Source organism: Bubalus kerabau, chromosome 11 (genome assembly GCF_029407905.1).
Source record: "Bubalus kerabau isolate K-KA32 ecotype Philippines breed swamp buffalo chromosome 11, PCC_UOA_SB_1v2, whole genome shotgun sequence".
Lineage (NCBI taxonomy): Eukaryota > Metazoa > Chordata > Mammalia > Artiodactyla > Bovidae > Bubalus > Bubalus kerabau.
This window is the reverse complement of record NC_073634.1, coordinates 48,261,543-48,278,174: the sequence shown is the minus strand read 5'-3', so window position 1 is coordinate 48,278,174 and position 16,632 is coordinate 48,261,543.

Sequence of the window (16,632 nt, the reverse complement as noted above, 5' to 3'; positions counted from 1 at the left end):
TGTGCTAATTTGAGTCACATGCCTCCCATAAAGCAAGGTCATCTTGACAATGTCATGCAAGAGAGGAGAGGGCCACGTGTACAGTTGTGTATGTTGCACACTGCACAGCTCGGGGATTCCCCACTTTCGTCTGCTGAAAGGGCTGATTCCCTAAATCAGAATAAATCCTGAGAGATACCAGAGTCATCACTTGTCAGAAAAGTTGTAGAGGGCCGTGGCTTATATTGGAAGCCTTTCAACTCTGACAGAGTCTTCTCAGAGTTAGGTTCTGTGGTCTTCTGTGTGTGCTGATCATGGCATGAGCTACAATCACAATAAACAAGCAAAGTACAAAAAATGTTTTTCAGTTCCTGCCAACGGATTTGATCTTTGACATTCAAAGGAAAGTTTGTTCCTTCGGACTAATGGGAACAGACACAAACATTGAAACACATTAAGTTATTTAAAACTCTCTTCTTCAATTAAATTCTCATCTAAAGATCAAATGACTTTATTATATAATATTTTGCAAGGACTTGTCTTTACTTGTCTTTTAGAGCACTTGCAGATTAGTTAGTGATTCTGTGGGTGTCTATTTCTTATAAATATGTTTAGATATTTTTCTCCTTCAGAAGAGTCTGCCTCTGAAAGAAGCATCTGTGGTGTTTTTAATGATCCTGGGACACTAGTCTCCATAAGCTGACATAGGCAGAGCTCATGCAATGCCTATAAAACATCCCAGGTTCATTTTTAAGACCTTTGCCCAGTTATACAGATAAAGGAATTGTCAGGGAGCCAAAGTTTTGTCTCGAGACAAGCAAGATTTAAGCAAATTCTCAGATCAAAGAGAGGATGAAGAAAGAAAACTGGCTGAGGTTCTGCTTAGAACTACCCACCTCTGAATACACCAGCTTCCTCCCTTGGAAACCACTGGCTTTCCATGAAAAGATTTAAAAGGGATAATTAAAACTAAGTAGGCACTATGGATTACTGCACAGTATGGTTTTCCCTTGGTCTTAGGTGTTATTCTAACTTTATGATTCTCAAAGACCCTCATCCATGTTGAACTGGGTCCTTTAAAAATTTTTGGAAAAATCAAAAATCTTAAGATCCATCTGTATGTGTATATGTGCATATATACACACACAAACCTTGTATGTACAATATACTTATATACATTATTGTGTGTGTATATAGTTATGTATAGAGAGAGACTTAACAAATAAGAAAAGAAGTGATAATTACAAAATTCAGGACAATGGGGAGTCAGAGATTTGATAGAGAACAGTACAAAATTAGATGCAATGGTTCTTAAGATAAAGTTTTTTTTTTCAACTTTTTATTTTATATGGAGTATAGCCAATTAGCAATGTTGTAATAGCTTCAGGTGGACAGCAAAGAGACTCAGCCATACATATACAAGTATTCATTCTCCCCCAAACTCCCTTCCCATCCAGGACACACTATATTGAGCTGAATTCTGACAAAGGTTTTCTATTATTCATTTTATTGCAATGTTTTACAGTCTAACTATCTCTCTTTCCTTCTCCCACTCTCTCTCCAGAAACATGTATTAACTATTACTTAAAACTTTTCAGAAAGGAATAGTAATTTATGACCAATTGTCATTTATCTGAGGAATGCATAAATGGTTCAATTCTAAGACACTCATTTATACAAAAAACCACTATATTACTTAGTAAAGGATTAAAAAGATTAAAAATTTTAACAGTAAAAATAATTATCTCAATTTATGCTGAAATAGGAATTATCAAAGTCTACCATTTCTAATAAAAATGCTTAGTAAGCTTGAAAGAAAGAAATTTCCTTACTTTTACAAAACTATCAGAAAACTGCACTATTAAAACTAAACCCTATTTAGTGGTGAAACACAAGAGTCATTCCTACAGTGCCTGGAATAAGAAAAGCAGCCCACCTCCAGCATTTTAATGCTTTGTACATAAAAAAGAGAAATAAATAAGGAATAGTAATGTTGGGGAAGAGAAAAACTGGTATCATCTGTAGACAAGATATGATCTATCTAGAAATTGGTAAGAAAATTGTGATATCGTTCAGCAAGATGACTGATCAAAAAAGCCAACCTACAAAACAGTAGCTTTTTAATACCTTATTAATATCCAATTTAAAATATTACAGAAAATACATTTTTATCACAGCGAAGCATGGAAACCTATATAAAAGCTTAAAAAATGTGTTGAAGGTGATTAAATTTACAGCTATAGTATGTTTCTAAATTGGAGAAGGAAATGGCAATCCATTCCAGTATTCTTGCCTGGAGAATTCCATGGACAGAGGAGTCTGGTTGGCTACAGTCCATGGGATCGCAAAGAGTCGGACACAACTGAGAAACTATCACTCACTTACTCATTCATATTTCTAAATACAAATACCCAGTATTTATTCAACCAACATTTATTCGGCACCAAGAGTATGCCTGACTTTTCTTCTACATACTAAAGATAACACAAGAAAAAATGATTATTGCAATGGGGGGTGATGGATATTAAACATAGAATTGAAGAGAAATAGTATCCTTTGGTGATAAGTATTATGGAAGAAATATAAAGCAGCAAAAGAGGATTGGGAGGGTGGGGGCTGCTATTTAAATACAGCAGTCATCAAAGTCCTCATTGGAGAAGTTGTATTTTACAAAAATAGAGAATGCAGGCCAGGGAACAGCAAACACAAGAGCCCTGAGTGGACTCAAGCCTTGCCAGGTGTGAGCTGGAGGAAATGAGCATTAGGATGGAAGAGGTGAGGGACTGGGGCCGGGGCATATGGAGCCAGGCAGACTGTTCTAAGAACTTGACTTTCACAGTGGGAGGGCTGAAGACACTCTTGCCTTCTCTTTCTGATAGTTTGCTATTAATATATAGAAAAACAACATATTTCTGTATATTAACCTTGGATCCTGCAATTTTACTGAACTCATTAATTTGTTCTAATGGTTTATAATGGAGAGTTTAGACTTTTCTATATATATTATCTTTCCTTTTGCAGCTAGTGACAGTTTTATTTCTTCCCTTCCAATTTAGATGCCTTTTCTTTCTTTTTCTTGTCTGATTATTGTGGCTGGAACTTCCAATATTATGTTTTATTAAATGAAAATGCAAGTTAGAGGATTCTACTTTTTAAAATTTAAGATCTATATGAGTAATGTTAGAAATCCATTTAGTGATTTTAATTTATGTAGTTTTGTTCTTTAAAAATTTGCTTAATATTGCTTAAATTGCTAGTTTGATGGCTGTATTATTTTTGAATACTAGCATTGCTTTCTTAATAGCAATGTTTCATTTTCTTATTTGATACAAAGTCTATCCTTTTGACAAATGTATAAGGTGTGCCAGTTGTTCACATCTGTGGAATTCCTGAAATTTCATGTGACATTATTACTAGAAGCATCATGATACGGTGGGTGGAAGTGTCCTAAATTTGAAGGCTGATGTTAAGCATAAAATAAACAAGGCAATATAAGATTGGCCTTGCAAACCCAATGTCATGTGAAATCAGCTTAGTAAAACAAGAATGTGTGTAACAAATATCATGATATGAATGAAATTGGTTAAAGTTTAAAAAGAGTGTTTGTGATTATAGCTCTAAGCTTCAGTTACCAGAATTTATCCCCTTTTCCACAATTTGCTATGGTTTCATGCATTAGTTTTCCTTTGTGGAAAAAGAGCAATATTAGAAGAAAAAGCATCATATTCACCTCAGTAGAAGAACAATAAAAATTTTTAAATTTAAGAAATAAATTTGGTTGTATAGTTTGATAATAAATTAATAGGACTTCCCTGGTGGTCCAGCTGTTAAGACTCTGAGCTTCCAATGCAGCAGACTTGGGCTTGATCCCTGGTCAAGGAACTAAGAGCCTGCATGATATGCAGTAATGCGGTTTAAAAAAATGTGTCAATAGGTTAACACTCGTTAATGTCATGTGTTCTCTGTACTGCTGGCACACATATGAGAAATATGTAAATGATGAAAGTCTCATTACAATTTTAGTGTTTGAGAAGAAGACATGTTATTTTGGTATGTATCATACATATTTGAAAGACAGGATAGCTGAAAATTGTGAATGCAGATAAATTTATGGTGCTGTGCATGCTTGAGTGCTAAGTTGTTTCAGTCAATTCCAACTCTTTGCGACTCTATGGACTGTAACCGGCCAGGCTCCTCTGTCCATGGGATTCTCCAGGCACGGATACTGGAGTGGGTTGCCATTTCCTCCTCTAGGGGATCTTCCCAACCCAGGGATCGAACCCACATCTCTTATGTCTCCTGCATTGGCAGGAGGAATCTTTACCACCAGCGCCACAGTTGTTTAAAGGAATATCTTTAGTTACCTTTCACAAAAGAAATATTTATTGCATACATGCTATGTGCCCATAAATTCTGTGCATTCAAATGTATGCACTCCGAGGGAGAACTTTTAAAAGAAATGCTTTCTTTTTTCCAACAAGTTTGTGAAGTGAGCGCGAGGAAGGAGCTGGATCTATTGTTATCTTGTCTGCATTCTCAGGGGCTTTTCAAAGAAGGCTTCTCTCTGCTGTGAGTGTGCTTCCAGCGTTCACATCTGCATTTTCTGGATTCTAACAAGGCCCTTGAATGCAAATCAGTGTGAATCACTCTAATGTTTACACAAGTCCTGGAAGTGCTGGACTTGTTTAGACTCTGGGAGGTTGCTCTCCAACATTTCCTCAGGAATTTTCATGCAAAATTTTGACTCTTGGCATTTTTACTGTGAATATTCACATTAGTGTGTATGCCTTCCCCATCTCATGAGTCTAATCAGCATGATTGATCCACATGACTACACTGAAGTTTTATCTCCAGGATCAGAAAAGAAATAACTTGCCATTGTTAACAATAATGACCAGGTTTTAGTGAGGATTTATTATGTTCAGGGGCTTTCCAGGTGGCGCTATGCAGGTTCAATCCCTGGGTTGGGAAGATACCCTGGAGAAGGAAATGGTAACCCACTCTAGTATCCTTCCCTGGAGAATCCCATGGGCAGAGGAGTCTGGTGGGCTACAGTCCATGGGGTCGAAGAGTCAGACACCACCGAGCGACTGAGCACCACCACTTTGTATGCCAGACACTGTTCTGAGACTTACGTAAATTCATTTATTCAACCTTTTCAAGCAGATTATCATCAAAATATTCTTTCTGACTCAAGATATTTGAAACAAAGGTTAAAAATAGACCGCACACACAGTTAAAGGAAAAATCGTAAAAGACACCAATTGAAAAATTTTCAAGTGACATGAGTTGAAAATTCACAGAAGAAAAGCAATATGGAATGGTTAATAAACACAAAAGTAGATCTTTCATAAATAATTAAAGGAATTCAAATTTGTATAACCACAAGTTACTATTTTTCTATCATAAAATGAGCACAATTAGAAAATCATTAACGGTACTGATAAAGGTACAGTTGACCCAAACACCAATGGTACAGATGTAATTGTTTCAACAATATGTATACAGATATTTTGTTTTTAGATGTTAAGCATTTAATTATACCCAATGAATTTATTTTAAAGTGACCTTGGTATTTAATAGAGGAAATATTAAAATCTTTGGAAATAGTATGAACCGTATAGTAATTGGTTTTCCAAATTGAAAATAATCTAGACCCATAAACACGTGGTGGATCAAGATTTTAATTATTTTTAAAAATCTTTAAAGTTAGTAAGATGAAAGACGGGGAAATACATCAATGAGACACACAATACAAATTATAAAGGTAAAAATTTATACTTTGACTATAAATTTTTGAAAACCTATATAACAAAAAGCAGCACATGTAAAATTTGAAAGATAGACTGGAAAAAGCTGTATCAGTCAAAGAACTGATCTATATTTAGAACTATAAGTAATTCATATACATCGTTATAGGAAAAATAGGAAATTGAAGAAAAATGGTCCAAGGATATAAACAGGAAATTCACAGAAGAAAAATCTAGAAAGACAAAAATGTGAAAAGATGTTCAACATTAGGAGTAATCAGAATTCTTTCAGAATTTGACAGATTAGAAATAGGCGGTCCTCCCTACCTAGCTGAGGCGAGGCGGGACTGTTGGCTGAGGTGAGGTCTAGTAAACGGTGAAGTACTTCCCGGCCAGGGGGCACCTGAGGCCGCGGGTTCTCGGCGGCGTGGAGCGGGAGAGGAGTCCGACGCGTGGGGAACTCAGCCTCGCCAGCGGGGCGGGCGGAGCGCAGCTCTCGGCTGTCTTGGGCTGCGTGGAAAGCGTTAGCTGAGCTAATGTAACTGCCGTGGGTGGCCCTCCCGAAGGCTCTTTCGGTCCAGGACCAGGGAACGCGGCGGAATTCTCTGCCGCCTGGATCCCAGCCCTTGGGACCTCCCTTCTCCCTTTCACGCGTGTTCAGTCCCGAGCTGAAGAGGGGGACCGCGGGCGCCCTGAGTTCTCACCCCGCCCTGAGTTCTCACCCCCCGCATTTCAGTCTCTTGCGTCCGGTTGCACACGTTCTTGAGAGGTGATTCCTAAAGCAGCTGGGAACCTGAAGCTGTAATGGGGGCTGCGGAAAATGAACTGCAGTCCAAAATCCAGAAGCAGAACTTGATGGTTTAACCACTGACCCATTTCACAGAATGTTTCATGTATTCATGGACCAAAAGATGGAGTTGATTTTTGTTTTTAAAAAGATACTGTTGATAATCTGATACAACTGTATGTATTCACTTGATAAAGATTCATGGAGTGATCATTAAGTTGGACTAGTAATCATTTCTGAAAGTTTCTTCAAGCACTGTTTAAAATTCAGGTGTCAAAGAATATTCGGCTTAAAACAGTATAATATATTTTCTTTGAGTACCGCAAATTTCAGAGACCACAGTTGGATTCCAGTTATATTCTACAATCAAAGTGATTCAGTTCTTTGATAAAGTTAATTTCAAAGAATTTGATGTTTGTTAGCAGCGCCAAAAGATGGGAGGAAAAAAATGGTGATGCAAAAACTTTCTGGATGGAGCTGGAAGATGATGGGAAAGTGGATTTCATATTTGAACAAGTGCAAAATGTGCTGCAGTCACTGAAACAAAAGATCAAAGATGGGTCTGCCACAAATAAAGAATACATCCGAGCAATGATTCTAGTAAAAGATGCAATTATAAACCACAATTTAACATTGATAAAGGATCATAGATCTGTGACCAAGAATGCAGAAGAAAACAAATCAAGTTCATTGCCCTCGACATCATATGAAGACTTCTTTCCAAAAGACTGCACCTCTCTATCTACAGAAAACCAGGAAATTCCTCCTATGGAAAATAAAGTTGCAGACTTAAAAAAAAAAAAAAAAAAGAATTTGACAGATTAAGAGAAACAAGAATCCAGGAAATTAAAGCAACACTTTGCTCAAACATTTAACATGCTGTATTCTAAGTAGGATATAAATGGTATAACCTCTGGTTTCTTAGATAAATACTGGACCATCAAGGACTCTTCAATGCAGAACAACCAGTGTACCACAAATGGTCCACAAATGTGCTGAGATGCGGTTCCTCCTAGTTCTCCAGAAAACCAGGCAGGGCCTAGGCAGTCAGTGCCCCACTCACCCACCAGACAGTCTCATCCATTCATCCAGTGCGCTGTGCAATAGTTACCATTTCTATGTATCCCACCCATAATATATAAAAAATGTCAGGAAGTATCTATTTGATGATTTCCAAAAGGCTGAGATTTTGCACATATTTTCTTGCCATAGAAACTGAAATCAACAGTACACCTGTGTTAAAAACTTTAAAAATACCTTCCTTAAAAACAAAAGCAAACAAAAAAAAATCAATGATAATAACAAAACTTAACTTCTTGGAAATTCAGTAATATCCTTCCAAATAACCCCTATGTCAATGATGTAATAAGAATTGAACAGTCAAAATACCTAAAGAAGAAATTACTTCATACACATACTCAGGGGACTTCCCTGGTGGTCCAGGGCAGGGAGCATGGGTTGGATCCCTGGTCAGGGAACTAAGATCTCACGTGCTGTGTGGTGTGGTTAAAAAAAATTTTTTTTAACACTTAGAGAATATAGTCAAAACTAAAGTCAGGAAGAAATGCATAGTCTTGGAAGTTTTTATGAAGTAGAAGCCTCCTTCTTGATTATGAAGGGCTTGCTGCTAGTTAATCAATTTTATGACATCACGCACCTTCTATAGAAGCAGGATCTGTTTTATATTTTCTGGTAGAGTTGTGTGCAAGAACTTATATTTTGAGATACAAGTTATTTTTATAATAAAAGATATAAGAGGTGGGCTGTAATCATGCCTCTAACCCCAGGAATGCTTAAGAAAAATTTCATCCTCAATCAACCTTTTTACAGTATCAACTCAAGAAGTATATCTATGCCAGAGAGGTCTCTAGACAAGTCACTCCTGGTTGTCAAGATTGTGTGTTTCGTCATCTGTGATTTGCTGTCAGTTGCATGAATTGGGCACTTACCCACCCAAGTGTGACACAACTAGCAAGATGTTTATACTGATGAACCCCAGGTCTGGGTATTACCTATGCTGATGGCATTTGCATTCAAGTCAGTGGTCGTTCAGTGCTCAGTTCTCAAGTTCAAAATGAATTTGTGTTTGGAGGTTGGAGGTCTTGTCTGAATGTCTAGTGAAGCTCTAGCTTCTCTCCTAAAACCAGTAGTTTGTGCTGGATAAGCCTACTGTGTAAATTGGAATGAGTCTAGCCTGAAATCCACAAATGCTGCCTTTCAGTTCAGTTCAGTGGCTCAGTCATGTCCAACTCTTTGAGACCCCATAGACTGTAGCATGCCAGGACTCCCTGTCTATCACCAACTCCAGGAATTTACTCAAACTCATGTCCATTGCGGAGAAGGCAATGGCGCCCCACTCCAGTACTCTTGCCTGGAAAATCCCATGGATGGAGGAGCCTGGTGGGCTACAGTCCATGGGGTCACTAAGAGTCAGACACGATTGAGCGACTTCACTTTCACTTTTCATTTTCATGCATTGGAGAAGGAAATTGCAACACACTCCAGTGTTTTTGCCTGGAGAATCCCAGGGACAGGGGAGCCTGGTGGGCTGCCGTCTCTGGGGTCGCACAGAGTTGGACACGACTGAAGTGACTTAGCAGCGGCAGCAGCAGCATGTCCATTGAGTTGGTGATTCCATCCAACCATTTTATCCTCTGTTGTCCCCTTCTCCTCCTGCACTCACTCTTTCCCAGCATCAGGGTCTTTTCAAATGAGCAGCTCTTTGCATCAGATGGCCAGAGTATTGGAGTTTCAGTTTCAGCCTCATGTCCTTCCAATGAATATTCAAGACTAATTTCCTTTAGGATGGACTGGTTGGATCTCCTTGCAGTCCAAGGGACTCTCAAGAATCTTCTCCAACACCACACTTCAAAAGTATCAATTCTTCGGTGCTCAGCTTTCTTTATAGTTCAACTCTCACATCCATACATGACTACTGGGAAAACTGTGGCTTTGACTAGACGGACCTTTGTTGGCAAAGTAATGTCTTTGCTTTTTAATATGCTCTATAGGTTGGTCATAACTTTTCTTCCAAGGAGTAAGTGTCTTTTAATTTCATGGCTGCAGTCACCATCTGCAGTGATTTTGGAGCCCAAAAAAATAAAGTCTGTCACTGTTTCCACTGTTTCCCCATCTATTTGCCATGAAGTGATGGGACCGGATGCCATGATCTTAGTTTTCTGAATGTTGAGCTCTAAGCCAGTTTTCTCACTCTCCTCTTTCACTTTCATCAAGAGGCTCTATAGTTCTTCTTCTCTTTCTGCCACAAGAGTGGTATAACCTGCATATCTGAGGTTATTGATATTTCTCCCAGCAATCTTGATTCCAGCTTGTGCTTCCTCCAGCCCAGTGTTTCTCATGATATACTCTGCATATAAGGTGTACTCTGCATATAAGGTGTACTCTGCAGGGTGACAATATACAGCCTTGATGTACTCCTTTCCCTATTTGGAACCAGTCTGTTGTTCCATGTCCAGTTCTAACTGTTGCTTCCTGACCTGCTTACAGGTTTCTCAAGAGGCAGTTCAGGTGGTCTGGTATTGCCATCTCTTTCAGAATTTTCCACAGTTTCTTGTGATCCACACAGTCAAAGGCTTTGGCATAGTCAATAAAGCAGAAATAGATGTTTTTATGGAACTGTCTTGCTTTTTCAATGATCCAGTGGATGTTGGCAATTTGGTCTCTGGTTCCTCTGCCTTTTCTAAAACAGCTTGAACACCTGGAAGTTCATGGTTCATGTATTGTTGAAGCCTGGCTTGGAGAATTTTGAGCATTACTTTACTAGCGTGTGAGATGAGTGCAATTGCGTGGTGGTTTGAGCATTCTTTGGCATCGCCTTTCTTTGGGATTGGAATGAAAACTGACCTTTTCCAGTCCTGTGGCCACTGCTGAGTTTTCCAAACTTGCTGACATATTGAGTGTACCACTTTCACAGCATCATCTTTTAGGATTTGAAATAGCTTGACTGGAATTCTATCACCTCCACTAGCTTTGTTCGTAGTGATGCTTCCTAAGGCCCACTTGACTTCACATTCCAGGATGTCTGGCTCTAGGTGAGTGATCACAGCATCGTGATTATCTGGGTCATGAAGATCTTTTTTGTATTGTTCTTCTGTGTATTCTTGCCACCTCTTCTTAATATCTTCTGCTTCTGTTAGGTCTATACCATTTCTGTCTTTTGTACCCATCTTTGGATGAACTAACTGTTCCTCTGATTTTCTTGAAGAGATCTCTAGTATTTCCCATTCTATTGTTTTCCTCTGTTTCTTTGCACTGATCACTTAAGGAAGATTTTAAAGTCTCTGGACAGTACAGTGTGCATAACAAATATTTGTCACAACAGAGAGAATTTGCTCTGCTGAAATGGGAACCACCGCTGTAGGCCTTAGATATTAATTCTCTTCAGATCTGTTACATATTATATAAAATAATTTATTCATTAAAGTGGATGCTTAGTCTGTAGACATAATAATATTTAGGGCTAATTCTAAGAATATTCTGTGATTAACCAATTATGCAGAAACTCTAAAACTCAACACCACACCTTTAGTTCACACATATAGACTGCTCTTTAAGATGATAAAATTTCAAGAGGATAACAGAAATTTATCTGCTAGAACCAGGATTTTAATAGAAATTCAGGGAAGTGTGGGCAAGGTGATGAGAGTAGAGTGTTGAGAATTTTCTGGGAACTTTCTCAATAGAAGTGATTCAGACGGAAGGAGGGCTCCTTTTCCTATGCTTCCTTCCTCCACTTGGTAGTTGCTGATGTCAGGCAAGAGTACGTGATGCCTGGATCTTAGCAAGTACTTTGTGACCTTGAGGCTGTGTATAGTGTGCTAGAGAAAGCAGAAAAGGAAGACAGATGCAGCCTGGGAGGATGAGGGAGTCGCGCAGCTGCTCACTGGCCTTGAAGTGACAGCTCTGGGTGTATTTTATGTGAGAAGAAAAAAAATCCTTATTTGTTTGATTCTTGGTCAGGAAACTAACATCCCACATGCCACGTGGTGTGGCCAAAATGAAAAACAAACCAACAAAAAGGATTTCTTCTTAAGAGCATCCCTTAAGTCTGCCTCCTCCTCTGACTCACAGTAATATCTTGTGGCATTGTCTTCACCAGTTACAACTCTGTGTTTCATCTTAAGATGCTCATTCACCTGAATCAACATTGTGTTGTGGAGCAGGTGCTGGTCGGATGTTCTTTTCTCCGTGTTTCCCACCACCATCAACAGATTAGTTTCTTTGCACTGCCCCCTTTGTGATGTATTTATTAGACATGCACACATGTGTATTTGTAGGTTCACATGGGCACACGCATATGGTCTGTCTCAGAACTAACCTGTTCCACTGGTCTATTCTGTTCCCTGTTCTCCTATGAGCTCTGTGCTGTTATCCTAACTTTTATTACCATGGTTTTAGAGACTGTCTTAATATCTAGAAAATCAGAGCTCACTTATTTGATTTTCCTTTTCAAAATTGAATTAGCTATTTTGCATATGAATTTCAGGTGGGATTTTTGTTAAGATTGCAGGGATTTTCCAGATGAATTTGGTGAATGCTGACATCATGACATCCCACCTAAGAACATGGAATAGATTTTCCTTTATGTCACTTAATAGAGTTTAAACTTTTACTCTATAAAGCCTTGGGCGTTGCCATTTAAAAATTTCACACCTAAGGGTTTTATAGTTTTATGGCTATTGTTGCTAAGATTTTATTTTAAATTATGTTTTCTACTTGGTTATTGCCCTTATAGAACAATGCTGTTGCAGTTTACAACATAGTATTTTATTTGGCAACTGGCTCACATCTCTTATTTCTAGAAGTTTAATTTCAATCTGTTCCAGAAAGTGACAGTTTTACCTCTTCTGTTCCTGTCCTTTTCCTTCTCATTTCTTTTTCTTTCCTTACTTTGTTGGTGAGGCTTGTTAATTTTAAACTTTAATGGTAATGGTAAGATAAGATTTGACCTTAAAGGATATTAAGAGACAGAGACATGTGTGTCTAAAGTTTCTTTGTTAAGTGTGATGATTAGTGTAGGTGTTGCTGTAAAATATTTATTTATGTACAGTCATTTTATCCTATTTCTACTTGGCAGGATTTCTAGTTTAAAGGTGCTGGATTTTCTCAAAGGTAGTCCACATGCTTTATGGACAATCTCTTTGCATCCCTAGCATGAAACGATGAAAAATTCCTCCTTCATGCCCTCCACTTCACCCACTTTCCTTTCAACTCTGTCATCTTTATATTCCTTTTGCATTATCAAAGTTTCTTATTTATATTATGTTTGGCAACTAAAATGAAATCTTTCATATTTTATATTTTCATACTTTTTGTGGGTCACAAAATTTAAAAAATAATAACCCTTAGAGTGCTATGATTATAAAATAATCATCACTCTAGAACGAAGTTTTATGATTTGTTCTAAGATAAAGGAACATAGTTTCATGTCATCCAGCTCATCTCCTCAGCAGGCCATTCTTGACACTTTTGAGGGATCCACTTCCAGGTTTGCTCAGGACTGAGGGGCTTCCTGGTGATTTTTCTACCAAACCTAGGATGCCTGGCCAGTCCCAGGTTGCTTTTCCTTTCTGATCTTGATCTCCAAACTACTATATTTTCCCTGCCTGTATGCCTTCACTAGGATTATAAACCCTGTGAGACTAGGGCATTTTGTTTCTTTTGTTTTCTTTATTATTGTTTCCCCAAAACTTGAAATAACACTGACACAAACTATAGAACTTGGTTGCAAGAATGATTCAAATGGGTCAAAAAGATGTTTTTAAAATCCACCACTATAGGCAAGAAGGAACCATGAAATCCTGTGGGGATATGAGAGATCAACTCTCTAAATGCACTTTTGCCCTAGGATGTTATAGATAAAAAAACAAAACAAAACCCAAAAAACGCTTTGTTCACTTGGTCACCCCTCTCATTCTGTGCCTCATTTACTTAAAATTTTTTAAAAAATTTTAAATATTTTTGGATATGTGTGAAAGAGGTGAAGACATAAAGAAGATTTAAGGATTTAAAGATGTGAAGAGAATGAAGAGTGGAAAAGTTCTCACGAGCTTTGTGCATGCATGCTCAGTCACTAAGTCATGCCCAACTCTTTGCAAGCCCTTGGACTGTAGCCCACCAGGTTCCTCTGTCCATGGAATTCTCCAGGCAAGAATACTGGAATGGGTTGCCACTTCCTCCTCCAGGGGATCTTCCCAACCCAAGGGTCGAAACTGCGTCTCTTGCATGGGCAGGAAGATTCTTTACCAGTGAGACACCAGGAAAGCTGTATTAATGTTATATGTCACTGAATATGATTACAAAGAATAGAACCATGAGAAGGGCAAGATATCTTTTTACTCAAAGATCTGGTGAAGAACTTTCTCCTGTGCTGTTGACCTCTGACCCTGCAGGTGCTGAACTTGGCCCCCAGACTGGTTCTGCTGCCCCTGAGTTCTGAGCATTGTCAATAAAAGTAAACTCAAAATCTCATCCCTTCAAACTGATTTGCTCTTCAAGTTAGAACTTGAACTTGCAACCTCTGAAAGGCTAGCACAGTGTGAGCTGAAAGTCATGTAAGTTTCCTCATGGAGCTTGTTCAAAAAATCCAAGAAAAGTGTCTAAGCAGAACTTTGAGATTTCTATCGCAGCTTGGGAGGTGTCAGGACAGAGTTAATTGAGGCTGTTCAGATTTGGCTCATTCAAGTTTTATCCCAGAAATGTTCTGGTTTTGAATAAAAATGGATGGATTTGGGCAAACAAAAAGTGGCTGGATTTCTTAGCTGTTATTAAAAGAAAAAAAAAAAGAATAAAGGCAGAAACAAGTCTAGGGAGTTGCTCTCAACAGATCTTTGATAAAAAGCAATATTAAAAGAAAAAAGATACGAAACTTGGCATTCAGAGAAATAAATATCATAATCTCAACAGATCTGAGATAAGAAATAGGCATTTTTTTCCTGGACTTTGGGCAAAGTGAAGTTGCAAGGGGAAAGCTGTCATGAAAACTGAGTCTTTTGATCTTTTGCCCCTCTGTTTTCCTCTTTCCTCTTCCATTCTGGGGTATTTTTTCCCCTGCCTTCCTCTTTCTTCTCCTTTCTAAAAAAGACTATTGCAATTTTGGAACTTTCAGGTAAGTATACAGCCAAGGAGAATTTATGAACTTTTTCCTAGCTCAGCTCTGCCTAGTGGGGTCTGCACTGCTTGACATGTCAGTTAGGGGATATTTTCCGAAGTAGATGAAATAGAACTGGCCCTGGCCAGGCCCGTGGTTCATCTCCTTACTGCTGGAGCTGCCTGGGATTCCTGCTTGGTGAACCTCTGGGGGCCTTTGTCATCCATCCTCTCTGCTTAGCTGTCCTGATTCTTACTTCTGTCCTCCAAAAAAATGCTAAGAAAAGTCAATTCCTGGCAAGGTGATGCTGGTTTATGAGGGTGTTTAGACTTGAATCCCTGTAATTTTACATCTCCCTATTTGGGTTTTTTTTTTTTTTCTGCAGAAGTGGAGAACAGGATATATAAAATCTGGGGATTCCACTGTCATCTGACATCCTTCCTCAGAGGAGGTGGGGGATGAGGGCCAGGAGATGTGATGTGGGCTGTGGGTGACCTAGTGACCTTGGGAGGCTGTTAGGCACCTGAGACCCTCTATGCATGTGTGCTTAGTCATGTCTGACTCTTTGCGACCCCATGGACTGTAGCCCGCCAGGGTCCTCAGTCCATGGAATTCTCCACGCAAGAATACTGGAGTGGGGTGCCATGCCCCCCTCCAGGGAATCTTCCCAACCCAGGAATCAAACTTGTGTCTCCTGCATTGCAGGTGGATTCTTTGCCGACTGAGTCACCAGGAGTGGAAAGTAAATTCATTATGGAATAGCACTAAAGCACTCTTTTACTTTTATGAGCCAAGGCTGAAAAACTTAAAGCTAAAGAAGAGAGGGAACAAAAAAGGATTCAGAGAAAGAGTGTAGTAAATCTCAGGTAATGAAAAGAATATTTAAAAGTTCATTAAATTGTCCTCCTTCCACAAGAAAGGCTCCTATGAGTACTCAGAGCTGGAGGCTTTGAAGGGGGGGGCTAAGCCTGCTGTCAGGAGCCGAGTCTTTCTCTAGGGGGTTCCCACATCCACCTGCCATATGCTATTTTGAATTAAGACTCAGCAAGAGATATGCCTGGATCTCAAAATACAGGCACGTACAGTGATGAGCAGAAAGATTTAACTGCTATGCGGGAGAGAGCAAGCTGCTCTTTTAGTACCTTCCATCTGCAGATTTTCATGTTTCTTATTCCAGAAGAGGTCGGCAGCTAAATTTGACTTTTTGTGTAATTATTTTAGCTGAAGTCAAGGACCCATTTTTGTTTCAGAAAAGTCTATCTGATTTTTCCCTCCAGAGAATGATTAAATGAGTTTTATGAAATGTTGAGCCTTAGCATGTTGGACATTAAGATCATTTCTACATCATCAAGAAAACGCCTAGTTTTCTGGCTGGCCAGTAAGCTGTAACTGTCACATAGATTTGGTGCAAACTGGAAAATTTCATGGAATTTCCTATAGGACTTTCCATCACCTCCTTCTGTACTGTCAGCTGGTAGGTGAGTGCAATGTCACTTCAATTGTGTCTGACTCTGTGATCCTATATGTATGTAGCCTGCCAGGCTCCTCTGTCCTTGGGATTCTCAAGGCAAGAATACTGGAATGGGTTTCCATGCCTTCCTCCAGGGGATTTCCCGACCCAAGGATCAAAACTATGTGCCTCACATCTCCTGCATTGGCAGGTGTGCTCTTTACCACTGGCACCACCGGGAACGCACATTGTCAGCCGTAGTAGCTCTGACTCCCTACTTGTTCCAAGAGAAAAGCACTGTCTTCATTTTCTGGGTGCACTGGTGCTCTCCATTGAACTTTGGAATTACTTGACTGTCAGCTGGTCTTTGAAATGTTCTTCTGAATACATATTGTTAAACAGCAATAGTTGTTTAAAAATTGATCAATTAAATTTTGGCTGTATTGAGTGTTTGGTGCTAAGCCTGGGCTTTCTCTAGTTGTGGTGCGTGGGCTTCTTATTGTCATGGACTGTGCGGTGGAGCACAGGCTCTAGGTGTGTGGGCTTCAGTATTTGC